Consider the following 14,953-nt stretch of genomic DNA (forward strand, 5'->3'; position numbering starts at 1 on the left):
GGCGTCGGCAAGCAGGAGGTGGCCGCGCGGCCGCGCGCGCACGAGCACGCAGCAGCTTCGGGGCGTGGGGAGGAAGACGACGGGGAGCTACAGTGTTGGGCTGGGTCGGCTGCTAGCTGGGCCGGCCAGCTGGCTGGGCCGCACAGGTAAGTCCTTCCCCTTTTATTTATTTTCTGTTTTCTGTTTTATTTAATACTTCTGCAAATTTGTTGAGTTAATTAAAATACCTAGGCAACTCCAAAATTCACCAAACTACTCCTGGTCCATAGTTGGATTATTTCCAACATGAAACATTTTAGTTTGGAGATATTTGAGCATTTAAATATTTTATATTATTTTAAATGCCCAAATTCAGATATCTATGATTTAATTCAAAGACCCTATGATGGCCTAGAAAAATGTGCACCACTTTTGTCAGAGGTTCTGAACCAAGGCTAAAATGATGGACATTTTAGAAGGGCATTTCAGGTTCATTGAAAAATTATTTTAGTAACCCTAGTTGGTTTCAGAGGGAACTGGGGGTTCTGTCATCCCCATTTCAAGTTTCTGATGAAAGAGTAAACATGATGCAACACTCTAATGCATGACTAGCTAGGGTGTGACAACTCACCCCCACTCAAAAGAATCTCGTCCCGAGATTTGGGTTCCTCCGAGAAGAAGGCGGGATATTCGAGTCGAAGACGATCCTCCCTTTCCCAAGTTGCTTCATCCTCAGAATGGTGCGACCATTGAACCTTGAGAAACTTGATATTATGACGTCGCGTGGTACGTTCGGTTTGATCGAGGATACGAATGGGGTACTCTCGATATGTAAGATTATCTTGGAGATCAAGCGTTTCGTGGTCCACTTCACGGATAGGATCCGAGAAGCAACGCCTGAGTTGAGAAACGTGGAAGACATCGTGAACTCTGGAGAGGTGCGGAGGTAGTTCCAATTGGTAGGCAACTTCTCCTCGTTTGGCAAGAATGCGAAAAGGTCCAATGTAACGAGGAGCCAATTTGCCCTTGATACCGAAACGATGGGTTCCCTTCAGAGGGGTGACCCGAAGGTAAGCCTTCTCGTCAACCTCGAAAGTCATAGCCTTATGTTTTCGGTCATATTGACTCTTTTGACGGGATTGGGCTGTTTTCAACTTTTCACGAACGATACGAACTTGTTCTTCTGCTTCCTGAATCATATCCGGGCCAAAGAATTGTCTTTCCCCGGTCTCTGACCAGTTAAGGGGTGTTCGACATCGTCGTCCATAGAGAACATCAAAAGGGGCTTTACCCAAGCTAGATTGATAGTTGTTGTTGTAAGCGAATTCGGCAAATGGAAGGCACTTCTCCCAGTCCATTCCGAACGAGATAACAGAGGCTCGAAGCATGTCTTCTAGAATCTGATTGACGCATTCCACTTGACCACTTGACTGAGGGTGGAAAGCGGTGCTAAAGGAGAGACGGGTTCCCATAGCATTTTGGAAACTTTCCCAAAATCGAGAGGTGAAAAGACTTCCTCGATCCGAATTGATTTCCAAAGGAACACCATGGAGAGACACTATCCGGGAGATGTATAAGTCTGCCAGCTGACTAGCGGTTATACTCTCACGAACAGGTAGGAAATGAGCTACTTTGGAAAGACGATCGACCACGACGAAAATAGTATTATTCCCTCTCTTGGTCCTGGGAAAACCGGTAATGAAATCCATACCAATTTTATCCCATTTCCATTCAGGAATAGCTAAGGGTTGAAGGGTGCTAGCAGGCCGTTGGTGCTCTGCTTTTACACGACGACAGACGTCGCAATTTGCAATATACTGAGCGATTTCTCTCTTCATCCTAGTCCACCAGAACCTCTGGCGTAGGTCCTGATACATCTTGGTACTACCGGGATGAATGGTGAGAGGAGATTCATGAGCTTCCTTAAGGATTAATCGCCTTAAGTTGCGCACCTTGGGAACCACTAGTCGATCCCCGAAGTATACGACTCCTTGATCATTAACGGAGAAACAATTCGCAACTCCTTTCTGAATGTTCCTCTTGATGCGGGAGATTCCCGGATCTACCTTCTGTGCTTTGATAATTTGATCCGTAAGGGTAGGTTTTGCCACCAAGGTGGAGAGAAAACCTTGAGGAACAATGTGAAGGTTAAGCTTTCGAAATTCCTCATGGAGAAGCGGTTGACTTTGTTGTAACATCAGGTTGTTACAATAAGATTTACGACTTAGCGCATCAGCCATGACGTTGGCTTTCCCTGGGGTATAGGTTATTCCTAGGTCGAAGTCAGTGATCAATTCAACCCAACGTCTCTGTCTGAGATTCAAATCCGGTTGGGTGAAAATGTACTTCAGACTTTGGTGATCAGTGAATATTTCGCAACGATTACCGAGGAGGTAATGTCGCCAGGTCTTAAGTGCATAGACTACGGCTGCAAGTTCTAGATCATGAGTAGGATAATTCTCCTCATGTGGGTGCAATTGCCGTGAAGCGTAAGCAATTACGTGTCGATCTTGCATAAGGATGCAACCTAGTCCTTGTCGCGAGGCGTCGCAGTAGATAACAAAGTCCTTGGAGAAGTCTGGCGGTACCAGTACAGGAGCAGAGGTCAGGCGTCTTTTCAGTTCCTGAAAGCTGTGCTGACATTGTGGAGTCCATTCGAACTTTTTATCTTTCTTGAGGAGTTCGGTTAGAGGTTTAGCAACTTTGGAGAAGTTCTCGACAAAGCGACGGCAATAGCTCGCTAAGCCTAGAAAACTCCGAACTTGCTTGACCGATTCAGGTGGAGTCCAATCAAGGACGGCTTGAACTCGCTCAGGGTTAACCGCAATACCTTTACCAGATATTACATGACCCAGATAGGTCACTTCTGGCAACCAGAATTCACATTTAGAAAATTTGGCATAAAGGCGATGCTCTCGAAGTTTCTGCAACACTAGTCTTAGATGTTCGGCATGTTCTTCCTCGTTCTTGGAGTATATGAGTATATCATCGAGATAAACTACGACGAATTTATCCAAATACTCCATGAAGATTGAGTTCATTAACCGAGAAAAGGTGGCTGGAGCGTTGGTTAAACCGAAGGACATGACGGTGTACTCGTATTGGCCATAACGAGTAACAAAGGCCGTTTTAGGAATGTCCCCGTTTCTGATTTTGATTTGATGGTAGCCCAACCTCAAATCCATCTTAGAGAAGACTGAAGATCCAGCGAGCTGATCATACAGGTCGTTGATCCTGGGAAGTGGATATTTGTTCTTGATCGTGACCAAATTGACAGGTCGGTAATCTACAACCATCCGGTCCGTACCATCCTTCTTCTTAACGAATAGGACGGGGCAAGCCCACGGAGATGAACTAGGGCGGATGAAACCCTTTTTCAAGGATTCATCGAGTTGTTTCTTAAGCTCGGCTAGTTCTAAGGGTGCCATCTTATAAGGCCTTCTAGCAATCGGAACGGTTCCGGGGATGAGGTCTATTACGAACTCAACATCCCTGTCAGGTGGAACCCCTGGCAATTCTTCTGGAAAGACATCCGGAAAGTCACGGACTACCGGAACGTCCTCAAGGTCTGGTAAAGGGCTGGCGTTAAGAGAATATAGTTGTCGCTTGGCTATTCGAGTCAAAACATTGACTATCTTCCCCGAAGGATGGGTGAGTTGAACGGTCCTAGAGAAGCAATCAATTTTGGCTTGATGAGCTGACATCCAGTCCATACCCAAAATGATATTAATATCTGAAGATTTAAGGGCTATCAAAGATGCGAGAAAAACAAGTCTGTCGACTTGGATTTCATTTCCATGGCTTACTCTAGAAGTTTGCCATTTGGATCCCGGAGTTTGAATTACCATAGAGGATGGCAAGTCACAGAATGCAACGTTATGCAAACGAGCATAATTTTCAGATATAAAAGAATGAGAGGCTCCTGTATCGAAAAGAACAGATGCCGGGTGGCAATTAACAAGAAGCGTACCGAGAACGACGTTGGGATCTTCTTGAGCTTCTTCGGCAGAGATACAGTTGACATGGCCACGTGAAGCGGTGACCGGTTTAGCATGAAACACTTTCCCTGTCGGCTTGCCACGGCCAACAGCTTTAGCAGATTGATTGGGGTTGGTCTGGGGACACTCACGCATATAATGACCAGATTCCCCACACTTGAAACAAGTCACGGAACTGGTACGTGGAGGAGCATTATTGGTTGGACCCCCATAGGGCTTAGCTGGAGCAGACTGTTGAGCGGGGCGAGGCGCCTGGAAAGATGGCCTTGGTGTGAACCTGGGTGGCAAGGCGGTGTTGGGTACCCACACGCGGCGCTTCTGAGGACCAGCACCGGATGAGGAACCCATGTCACGTCCATGCTTGCGTGTTGCGTCATAGTCTGTCTGACCAGTTTCAGCACTGATGGCTTTGTTGACAAGTTTCGGAAAAGATGTGCACTCATGCAGACGAAGGTCGCGGCGAAGCTCAGGACTAAGGCCCTTGCGGAACCTTGCTTGCTTCTTGGCGTCAGTAGAAACTTCCTCAGTTGCATATCGGGCGAGATTACCAAACTCCCTGCTATAGACATCCACAGAAAGTCGGCCTTGTGTGAAATTGCAAAATTCTTCACGCTTACGGTCCATGAGACCCTCCGGAATGTGATGTTCACGGAAAGCCTCGCTGAACTCAGCCCAAGTAGTGACATGGCCCGCTGGGCGCATAGCTCCATAATTCTCCCACCAAAGACTGGCGGGGCCTTCAAGATGATATGCGGCAAAGGTGACCTGGTCAGCCTCAGCTACCAGCGCCGAACGCAGTTTGTGAGAGATACTGCGAAGCCAGTCATCAGCGTCGAGAGGCTCGACGGAGTGGTGGAACGTGGGTGGATGCAATTTGATAAAATCACTGAGTGACACCACGTTAGCCCTCTGATGGTGTGCTGTATTCTGTTCAATACGCTCCAACAAATGGTTTGTCTCCCGCTTGTTTCTCTCAGCTTCCATCATCACTTCGGCTAGTGAAGGAGGATGAGGCAGATTTTCATTCCTGGCTTCACTGCCTTCGGCCTGCTCTTGGGAAGCAGGATTAGCGCGTGTGTTGACCATCCTAGGTGAACAAGACAATGATTTAGTCAGAATGATGAAATTCCGACATGGGATACATAACGTAAGAAATAACTCGGAATGCAAGATGATCATCCGTATGACATGGTAGATACAGAAACTGCTTCTTTATTCCATCGTCATACACACCATACAAGGTTTAGTACAATCCAAGCAAGGTACTAATACGGTGAAAAGAGGATTACATCTCATCGGAGGCATTCCAAGCTCCTATACATTATTTTTCTACATCTCCGGAAGAGTACAAACTAGGTCATATCCCACGAGACACGCAGGACAATAGACGACACAGCTAGTGCGAACTAGTGATACTACTACTAACTCAGACCGATCCGTAGTAGTCCTCGTAGAAGTCACCTCCATAGCCTGGAAGTTCAACATGTTCATCCGGAAACAGACGGTCTCGCGGAGCTTGTGGACCATAGGGGCTAGGATGAGGTCTTGGACCAACAAACGGTGGCCTGCGGGGACCGCGAGGTGGGGTGATGCCTCCTACATCACGCCAAACCATCACGTCTGGCAGAGCAGATCTCACAGGATAGAGATCGCGCATATCTGAATATCCAGCTTGCACCGCCGGTGCGAACCGAGTCAAGGTGGCCCAGTGGTCAGCACGGGTATTGAAGAGCTCTAACCTTAAGGCCCGATTTTCACGGTCCTTATCCTCGAGCATCTCAGCAGTGGTGCGAGTCCGTGAATCCTCCTGAGTGGAGTCAGCATAGATAGCCTGGAGATACCCTTGTGCTCCCGGAAGTGATCCTGGCATATACCGGAAATCAGAGTCCCGAAATAAACCAGATCTGACTCGCATAATGGTCATCATAGAGTAGGCGGCATCCTGCACAACCATCTTGATAGTAACCCCGAGTCCATAGGAGCAGTGAAGAGGCTCAGTGGATCCAGGATAAGATGGAAATATCCTGACAGTGCAGAGATACTGGCTTTGATTAAAGTCTCGGAATTGCTCTTCGACCGTGTACTCAGGATACCAGCGGTATCCAGCCTCAGTCATTACCCTGACCAACTTAGCAGTATGGCCGGGTACATCTAGGCATCGAGTCAGGCGAACCACTTGATTGAGGTCGCGAGTGGCCATCTGAAAGCATAATCATAATGCAAAGGCATTAGAATTTCTAGCAAAATTTCGGCAGCATAACAGCTGTAAATGCTCAAAAAGGATATTGAGACATTTGACAAAGGATTTCGTACACACTCAACATCATCATATCAAGTCTTGAAACCATTCCTACAACATAATGTGGTAGAAGAACTGAACTAGGCTGATAACCATCAAACTTATAAGGTACTACTGATTAGTAACACGTGATCCTGATAGAGAGAACAGATCCTAATTCCTTAACCCCCGGTGGAAGAATGGACTAACTCAGATCAGAATGTCATAAGGTATAAGGAGTAAAAAGAGCCTTACGTTCCAACCCACAAACAATTCCCCTACATATAACTAAAGAATTTCTAGACTCAACATCGACCAGTTTGGCTTAGAGAACCTACAGGCAGTCCAGCTCTGATGCCAACGCTGTTAGGACCCCGACTCGATGTCACATCGATCTAGCTGGTAACACCTCATATCACTTTGCGGCCTCACGCACGGTATCCCCACGGGTGTCGTCTTACCCTTTTCCCGGGACCGTTTGCGCCTTTTGGCTCACGTATATGATAGTGTCGCTAGCATCCATATGATAAAGAGCCCGGGCTGACATGACTAGTCGTAAACCCAAAGTGGCACAGACTTACAGGGACAGGCATCCATGACCCAGCTTCGAACGTGTCGGTCATCAGCAAGTGGGTCCGGGCTATAGCACTGGGCTAGCAGGACTCCGGTAAACCGGGCTATAGCGGGCTAACAGGACTCCGGTACTCAAAGCGTGACATTTCCCCGAAGGGACAGACACAGGAACGAAGAAGGACACATGCCGGCCAGCCTAAGTGTTCCAGAGCAGTAGCAAGCTACCATGGCTCAGCGGTAACACTAGGAGACATTTCCCGGTAAGAGAGGCTACTAAAGATAAACAACTAGATAGTCAGATCCCACACATACCAAGCATTTCAATCATACACACAATATGCTCGATATGTGCAAATACAACGAAGCATCACAACATGACTCTATGACACAAGTACTTTATTTAAGGCTCAGGGAGCCATACATATCATACACACAGGTACGGGTCTCACGACCCAACATACAAGTCATACAGTCATACAAGCCAACAGCGGAAGTAACTTGTCTGAGTACAGACAACTAGTAAAATAAAAGAGGCTTGAAAAGCCTGGCTATACTATGTGGTCCTTCACAAGCTCAGGGTCACCACCTGGGTCTTTAGCCTACTCGTTGATGTCAACGTCTACATAGAACCCATCAGAAGGGGTTGCAGCGTCTTCTGTAAAATGTAGATTATAGCAACATGAGTACAAAGGTACTCAGCAAGACTTACATCAGATCCTACATACATGCATAGTATCAAGAAGGGTCGGTGGAGTTATTGCAGCAAGCCAACTTTGACTCTTGGCTAGACTATCCTACGATACTCCAACTTGAAATAGTTTTGCGCACACGAGTCCACTATTCACCACTTCAATACACTACCGAGGATCCATCTCCGTCTTCCTACGGAAGAGCCATCCTCGGCACTCACACTTATCTTGAGGCTTTTAACAGTTTCCATTTACTTGTCTATGAACTGTATAGGCAACCAAGTAGTCCTTTACCGCGGACGCGGCTATTCGAATAGATCCTGTTAACCCTGCAGGGGGTACTTCTTCATACACGCTCTCACCACTTACCGTCGTCTACATGACATGTACTCGGCAACCTTCAAGCGGAAGCCCAACGTGGGTGTCGGCCACGACCTACCTAATCACCTAAGCTTCCAGTCCAGGTTTATCGCCTATTCAGGTTCCATCCGCAGGGAGTCCGGCCGAGGTTTCCCATACGGCCCCGAACGATGTGAACAGGGTTCCCGAGATACCTAACGGGTATTCGGTACACTGTGCCACGTACCTACCGCATCACAGCCCACCCCTACGGTCAGCGCTGTCCACGGCCTCCAGTAGGCTACAAACACCAGAAACTACTTGCAACTCCTGGACGGAGAACTAGGGTGAATAAGAAGTCGAGAGGGTCCATTGGTTTCGGGCCCAATGCATGGTAGTAGCTGATTCTTAAATCACACATACAGATCTCAGTGCTTAAGGTCGGCTTCAATGAAACAACCCACCATGTACTCCTACATGGCCTCTCATCGATACCTTTACCAAATCGTGTTCACCACACCACTCTCATTACCGACATAATCATTTCACTCTAGCCCATCACCCAGATGAACCAGCGCTGACACGACTCTAAGCATAGCAGGCATAGCAAGGTAGGAACAACACATACATATGGCTCAATCAACTCCTACACATGCTAGTGGGTTTCATCTAGTTACTGTGGCAATGACAGGTCATGCAGAGGAAATGGGTTCAACTACCGTAGCACACAGCAGTTTGAATCGCGTTGTCTTAATGCAGTAAAATAGAGCAGGAGCGAGAACATGGGATTGTATCGATATGATCAAATGGTTGGTTGCTTGCCTGATGGTTCGTTGCACGGATACGGTTCTTCGTTAGGGTAATCACGGTACTCCTCGGGAACAGATCCTGTCGCAAAGGATACCGATACACAACATTACCAAACAATATGCAACAATATGATGCATGCATGGAACATGGCAATATGAGTGTGTTGGGCTAATGCAACTAAAGCCAGAAGTGTTTGAGCAAATTTGAATCAAAGATTCAAATTTCAAATTCAAATATGGCCTTTTAAAGTGCCTTTCCTTGTTCTGATTAAAACATCAATTTAACTTGTTTGGTCATGCATGAAAATAGTACAGATGGATAGATTGGATTTTTCTGATCATTTTTCATATATAATTTGTCCAATTTGGAGTTACAGAATAAAAGTTATGAATTTTTGAAGTTTAAATAATATTCTGAATTTCCTGATTTAATTTAAATCCAGAAATATCATTTACTGCGTCAGCCTGACATCACAGTGACATCAGCAGGTCAACAGAGCTGGCTCGGTCAAACCTGACATGTGGGGTGCACACGTCAGTGTCACAGGGGCTAATCCCGCGTTGACCCCGGGCTGGTTAGCTTTGACTAAGCCCTGGGCCCACTTGTCAGCGTCTGTAGGTGGTGGTTTAGTGGCTAATTAGCTGGGCCACGTCAGCTCGCCGGAGTTCTGGCCGGCGGCGACCAACAGTGCGGCGGCGATAGTGGTTTTGGTCGTTTCGGCCACCAAATGGACCGCGGAGATCACCGGAGTGAAGCTGAGGACGACCCGCGGCTCTTGGCGGAGTCCGTTGGGGTCGGAGTGGCCGGAGTTGACGGCGGTGAGCTCGGCTGCGGCCGCCGGGGTTCGGTCGTGCACGGGAGTGGTGTTGGAGCTCGAAGTCGAGCAAAATGAGGCGCTAGGGATGCTCTACTGGGTTCTGTGAACGTGTTGGACTCGCCGGGGTGACCAAATGGTCACTGGAGCTGCGTCGACGGCGAGCTCGGCGACGGCGGAGGTTCGGCCGTGGTGGAGATGAAGCTACGGTGAGGGATCGAGGGGGAGAAGAGGGGGAAACGGTGGCGTAGCTCACCGCGGTTGCAGTGGGCGTCGAAGCGGGCTCGGGGACGCGCTGGAGACGGCGAATTCGTCGGCGACGGTGGTCGGAGCCCGAAGAGGGGAACGGCGACGTGGCGGCGATGCAGGGCTTCCGGGGACTCGTGGAGCGGTGGGGAGGAAGAGGAAGTTGTGGCGGAGCTTCTGAGCTACTCGGGGGAGCGAGGGGTGGCCGGAGGCAGTGGCTAAGGCGAACGGCGGCGACGGTGTGCTTCGGCCGAGAGCGAGAGAGAGCGAGGGAGAAACGGGGGAGAGTGAGCGAGAGCAGGGGGGATCGGGACGGGCTGCGGGCGTCGTCCACGCGGCCAGGAGGGCGTCGGCAAGCAGGAGGTGGCCGCGCGGCCGCGCGCGCGCGAGCACGCAGTAGCTTCGGGGCGTGGGGAGGAAGACGACGGGGAGCTACAGTGTTGGGCTGGGTCGGCTGCTAGCTGGGCCGGCCAGCTGGCTGGGCCGCACAGGTAAGTCCTTCCCCTTTTATTTATTTTCTGTTTTCTGTTTTATTTAATACTTCTGCAAATTTGTTGAGTTAATTAAAATACCTAGGCAACTCCAAAATTCACCAAACTACTCTTGGTCCATAGTTGGATTATTTCCAACATGAAACATTTTAGTTTGGAGATATTTGAGCATTTAAATATTTTATATTATTTTAAATGCCCAAATTCAGATATCTATGATTTAATTCAAAGAACCTATGATGGACTAGAAAAATGTGCACCACTTTTGTTAGAGGTTCTGAACCAAGGCTAAAATGATGGACATTTTAGAAGGGCATTTCAGGTTCATTGAAAAATTATTTTAGTAACCCTAGTTGGTTTCAGAGGGAACTGGGGGTTCTGTCATCCCCATTTCAAGTTTCTGATGAAAGAGTAAACATGATGCAACACTCTAATGCATGACTAGCTAGGGTGTGACACTAAGGCCCATATACCTCCCGGGGGGTTCCGGTAACCTCCCGGTACTCCGGTAAAATCCCGATTTCACTCGGAACACTTCCGATATCCAAATATAGGCTTCCAATAAATCAATCTTTATGTCTCGACCATTTCGAGACTCCTCGTCATGTCCGTGATCACATCCGGGACTCCGAACAAACTTTGGTACATCAAAATGCATAAACTCATAATATAACTGTCATCAAAAACCTTAAGCGTGCGGACCCTATGGGTTCGAGAACAATGTAGACATGACCGAGACATGTCTCCGGTCAATAACCAATAGCGGAACCTGGATGCTCATATTGGCTCCTACATATTCTACGAAGATCTTTTATCGGTCAGACCGCATAACAACATACGTTGTTCCCTTTGTCATCGGTATGTTACTTGCCCAAGATTCGATCGTCGGTATCTCAATACCTAGTTCAATCTCGTTATCGGCAAGTCTCTTTACTTGTTCCGTAATGCATCATCTCACAACTAACTCATTTGTTGCAATGCTTGCCAGGCTTATGTGATGTGCATTACCGAGAGGGCCTAGAGATACCTCTCCGACAATCGGAGTGACAAATCCTAATCTCGAAATACGCCAACCCAACATGTACCTTTGGAGACACCTGTAGGACACCTTTTAATCACCCAGTTACGTTGTGACGTTTGGTAGCACACAAAGTGTTCCTCCGGCAAACAGGAGTTGCATAATCTCATAGTCATAGGAACATGTATAAGTCATGAAGAAAGCAATAGCAACATACTAAACGATCGGGTGCTAAGCTAATGGAATGGGTCATGTCAATCAGATCATTCACCTAATGATGTGATCCCGTTAATTAAATAACAACTCTTTGTCCATGGTTAGGAAACATAACCATCTTTGATTAACGAGCTAGTCTAGTAGAGGCATACTAGTGACACTCTGTTTGTCTATGTATTCACACATGTATTATGTTTCCGGTTAATACAATTCTAGCATGAATAATAAACATTTATCATGATATAAGGAAATAAATAATAACTTTATTATTGCCTCTAGGGAATATTTCCTTCAGTCTCCCACTTGCACTAGAGTCAATAATCTAGATTACACAGTAATGATTCTAACACCCATGGAGCCTTGGTGCTGATCATGTTTTGCTCGTGGAAGAGGCTTAGTCAACGGGTCTGCTACATTCAGATCCGTATGTATCTTGCAAATCTCTATGTCTCCCACCTGGACTAGATCCCAGATGGAATTGAAGCGTCTCTTGATGTGCTTGGTTCTCTTGTGAAATCTGGATTCCTTTGCCAAGGCAATTGCACCAGTATTGTCACAAAAGATTTTCATTGGACCCGATGCACTAGGTATGACACCTAGATCGGATATGAACTCCTTCATCCAGACTCCTTCATTCGCTACTTCCGAAGCAGCTATGTATTCTGCTTCACACGTAGATCCCGCCACGATGCTTTGTTTAGAACTGCACCAACTGACAGCTCCACCGTTTAATGTAAATACGTATCTGGTTTGCGATTTAGAATCGTCCGGATCAGTGTCAAAGCTCGCATCGACGTAACCACTTACAATTAGCTCTTTGTCACCTCCATAAACGAGAAACATATCCTTAGTCCTTTTCAGGTATTTTAGGATGTTCTTGACCGCTGTCCAGTGATCCACTCCTGGATTACTTTGGTACCTCCCTGCTAGACTTATAGCAAGGCACACATCAGGTCTGGTACACATCATTGCATACATGATAGAGCCTATGGCTGAAGCATAGGGAACATCTTTCATTTTCTCTCTATCTTCTGCAGTGGTCGGGCATTGAGTCTGACTCAACTTCACACCTTGTAACACAGGCAAGAACCCTTTCTTTGCTTGATCCATTTTGAACTTCTTCAAAACTTTGTCAAGGTATGTGCTTTGTGAAAGTCCAATTAAGCGTCTTAATCTATCTCTATAGATCTTAATGCCTAATATGTAAGCAGCTTCACCGAGGTCTTTCATTGAAAAACATTTATTCAAGTATCCCTTTATGCTATCCAGAAATTCTATATCATTTCCAATTAGTAATATGTCATCCACATATAATATCAGAAATGCTACAGAGCTCCCACTCACTTTCTTGTAAATACAGGCTTCTCCAAAAGTCTGTATAAAACCAAATGCTTTGATCACACTATCAAAGCATTTATTCCAACTCCGAGAAGCTTGCACTAGTCCATAAATGGATCGCTGGAGCTTGCACACTTTGTTAGCTCCCTTTGGATCGATTAAACCTTCTGGCTGCATCATATACAACTCTTCCTCTAGAAATCCATTCAGGAATGCAGTTTTGACATCCATCTGCCAAATTTCATAATCATAAAATGCGGCAATTTCTAACATGATTCGGACAGACTTAAGCATCGCTACGGGTGAGAAGGTCTCATCGTAGTCAATCCCTTGAACTTGCCGAAAACCTTTTGCGACAAGTCGAGCTTTGTAGACAGTAATATTACCGTCAGCGTCAGTCTTCTTCTTGAAGATCCATTTATTCTCAATTGCTTGCCGATCATTGGGCAAGTCAACCAAAGTCTATACTTTGTTCTCATACATGGATCCGATCTCAGATTTCATGGCTTCAAGCCATTTTGCGGAATCTGGGCTCACCATCTCTTCTTCATAGTTCGTAGGTTCATCATGATCTAGTAGCATGACTTCCAGAACAGGGTTACCGTACCACTCTGGTGCGGATCTCACTCTGGTTGATCTACGAGGTTCAGTAGTATCTTGTTCTGAAGTTTCATGATCATCATCATTAGCTTCCTCACTAATTGGTGTAGTTGTCACAGAAATAGGTTTCTGTGATGTACTACTTTCCAATAAGGGAGTAGGTACAGTTACCTCGTCAAGTTCTACTTTCCTCCCACTCACTTCTTTCGAGAGAAACTCCTTCTCCAGAAAGTTTCCGAATTTAGCAACGAAAGTCTTGCCTTCGGATCTGTGATAGAAGGTGTATCCAATAGTTTCCTTTGGATATCCTATGAAGACACATTTCTCTGATTTGGGTTCGAGCTTTGAAGCTTTTTCACATAAGCATCGCAGCCCCAAACTTTCAGAAACGACAACTTTGGTTTCTTGCCAAACCACAGTTCATAAGGCATCGTCTCAACGGATTTTGATGGTGCCCTATTTAACGTGAATGCGGCCGTCTCTAGAGCGTATCCCCAAAATGATAGCGGTAAATCAGTAAGAGACATCATAGATCGTACCATATCTAGTAAAGTACGATTACGACGTTCGGACACACCATTACGCTGTGGTGTTCCGGGTGGCATGAGTTGCGAAACTATTCCACATTGTTTCAAATGTACACCAAACTCGTAACTCAAATATTCTCCTCCACAATCAGATCGTAGGAATTTTATTTTCTTGTTACGATGATTTTCAACTTCACTCTGAAATTCTTTGAACTTTTCAAACGTTTTAGACTTGTGTTTCATTAAGTAGATATACCCATATCTGCTTAAGTCATCTGTGAAGGTGAGAAAATAATGATATCCGCCACGAGCCTCAACATTCATCGGACCAACATCTGTATGTATGATTTCTAACAAATCTGTTGCTCTCTCCATAGTACCGGAGAACAGTGTTTTTGTCATCTTACCCATAAGGCACGGTTCGCAAGTACCAAGTGATTCATAATCAAGTGGTTCCAAAAGCCCATCAGTATGGAGTTTCTTCATGCGCTTTATACCGATATGACCTAAACAACAATGCCACAAATAAGTTGCACTATCATTATCAACTCTGCATCTTTTGGTTTCAACACTATGAATATGTGTGTCACTACTATCGAGATTTAATAAGAATAGACCACTCTTTAAGGGTGCATGACCATAAAAGATATTACTCATGTAAATAGAACAACCATTATTCTCTGATTTAAATGAATAACCGTCTCGCATCAAACAAGATCCAGATATAATGTTCATGCTTAACGCTGGCACCAAATAACAATTATTTAGCTCTAATATTAATCCCGAAGGTAGATGTAGAGGTAGTGTGCCGACTGCGATCACATCGACTTCGGAACCATTTCCTACGCGCATCGTCACCTCTTCCTTAGCCAATCTTCGCTTAATCCGTAGTCCCTGTTTCGAGTTGCAAATATTAGCAACAGAACTAGTATCAAATACCCAGGTGCTACTGCGAGCATTAGTAAGGTACACATCAATAACATGTAGATCACATATACCTTTGTTCACCTTGCCATCCTTCTTATCCGCCAAATACT

Source organism: Triticum aestivum, chromosome 5A, assembly GCF_018294505.1.
Source record: "Triticum aestivum cultivar Chinese Spring chromosome 5A, IWGSC CS RefSeq v2.1, whole genome shotgun sequence".
NCBI classification, from domain to species: domain Eukaryota; kingdom Viridiplantae; phylum Streptophyta; class Magnoliopsida; order Poales; family Poaceae; genus Triticum; species Triticum aestivum.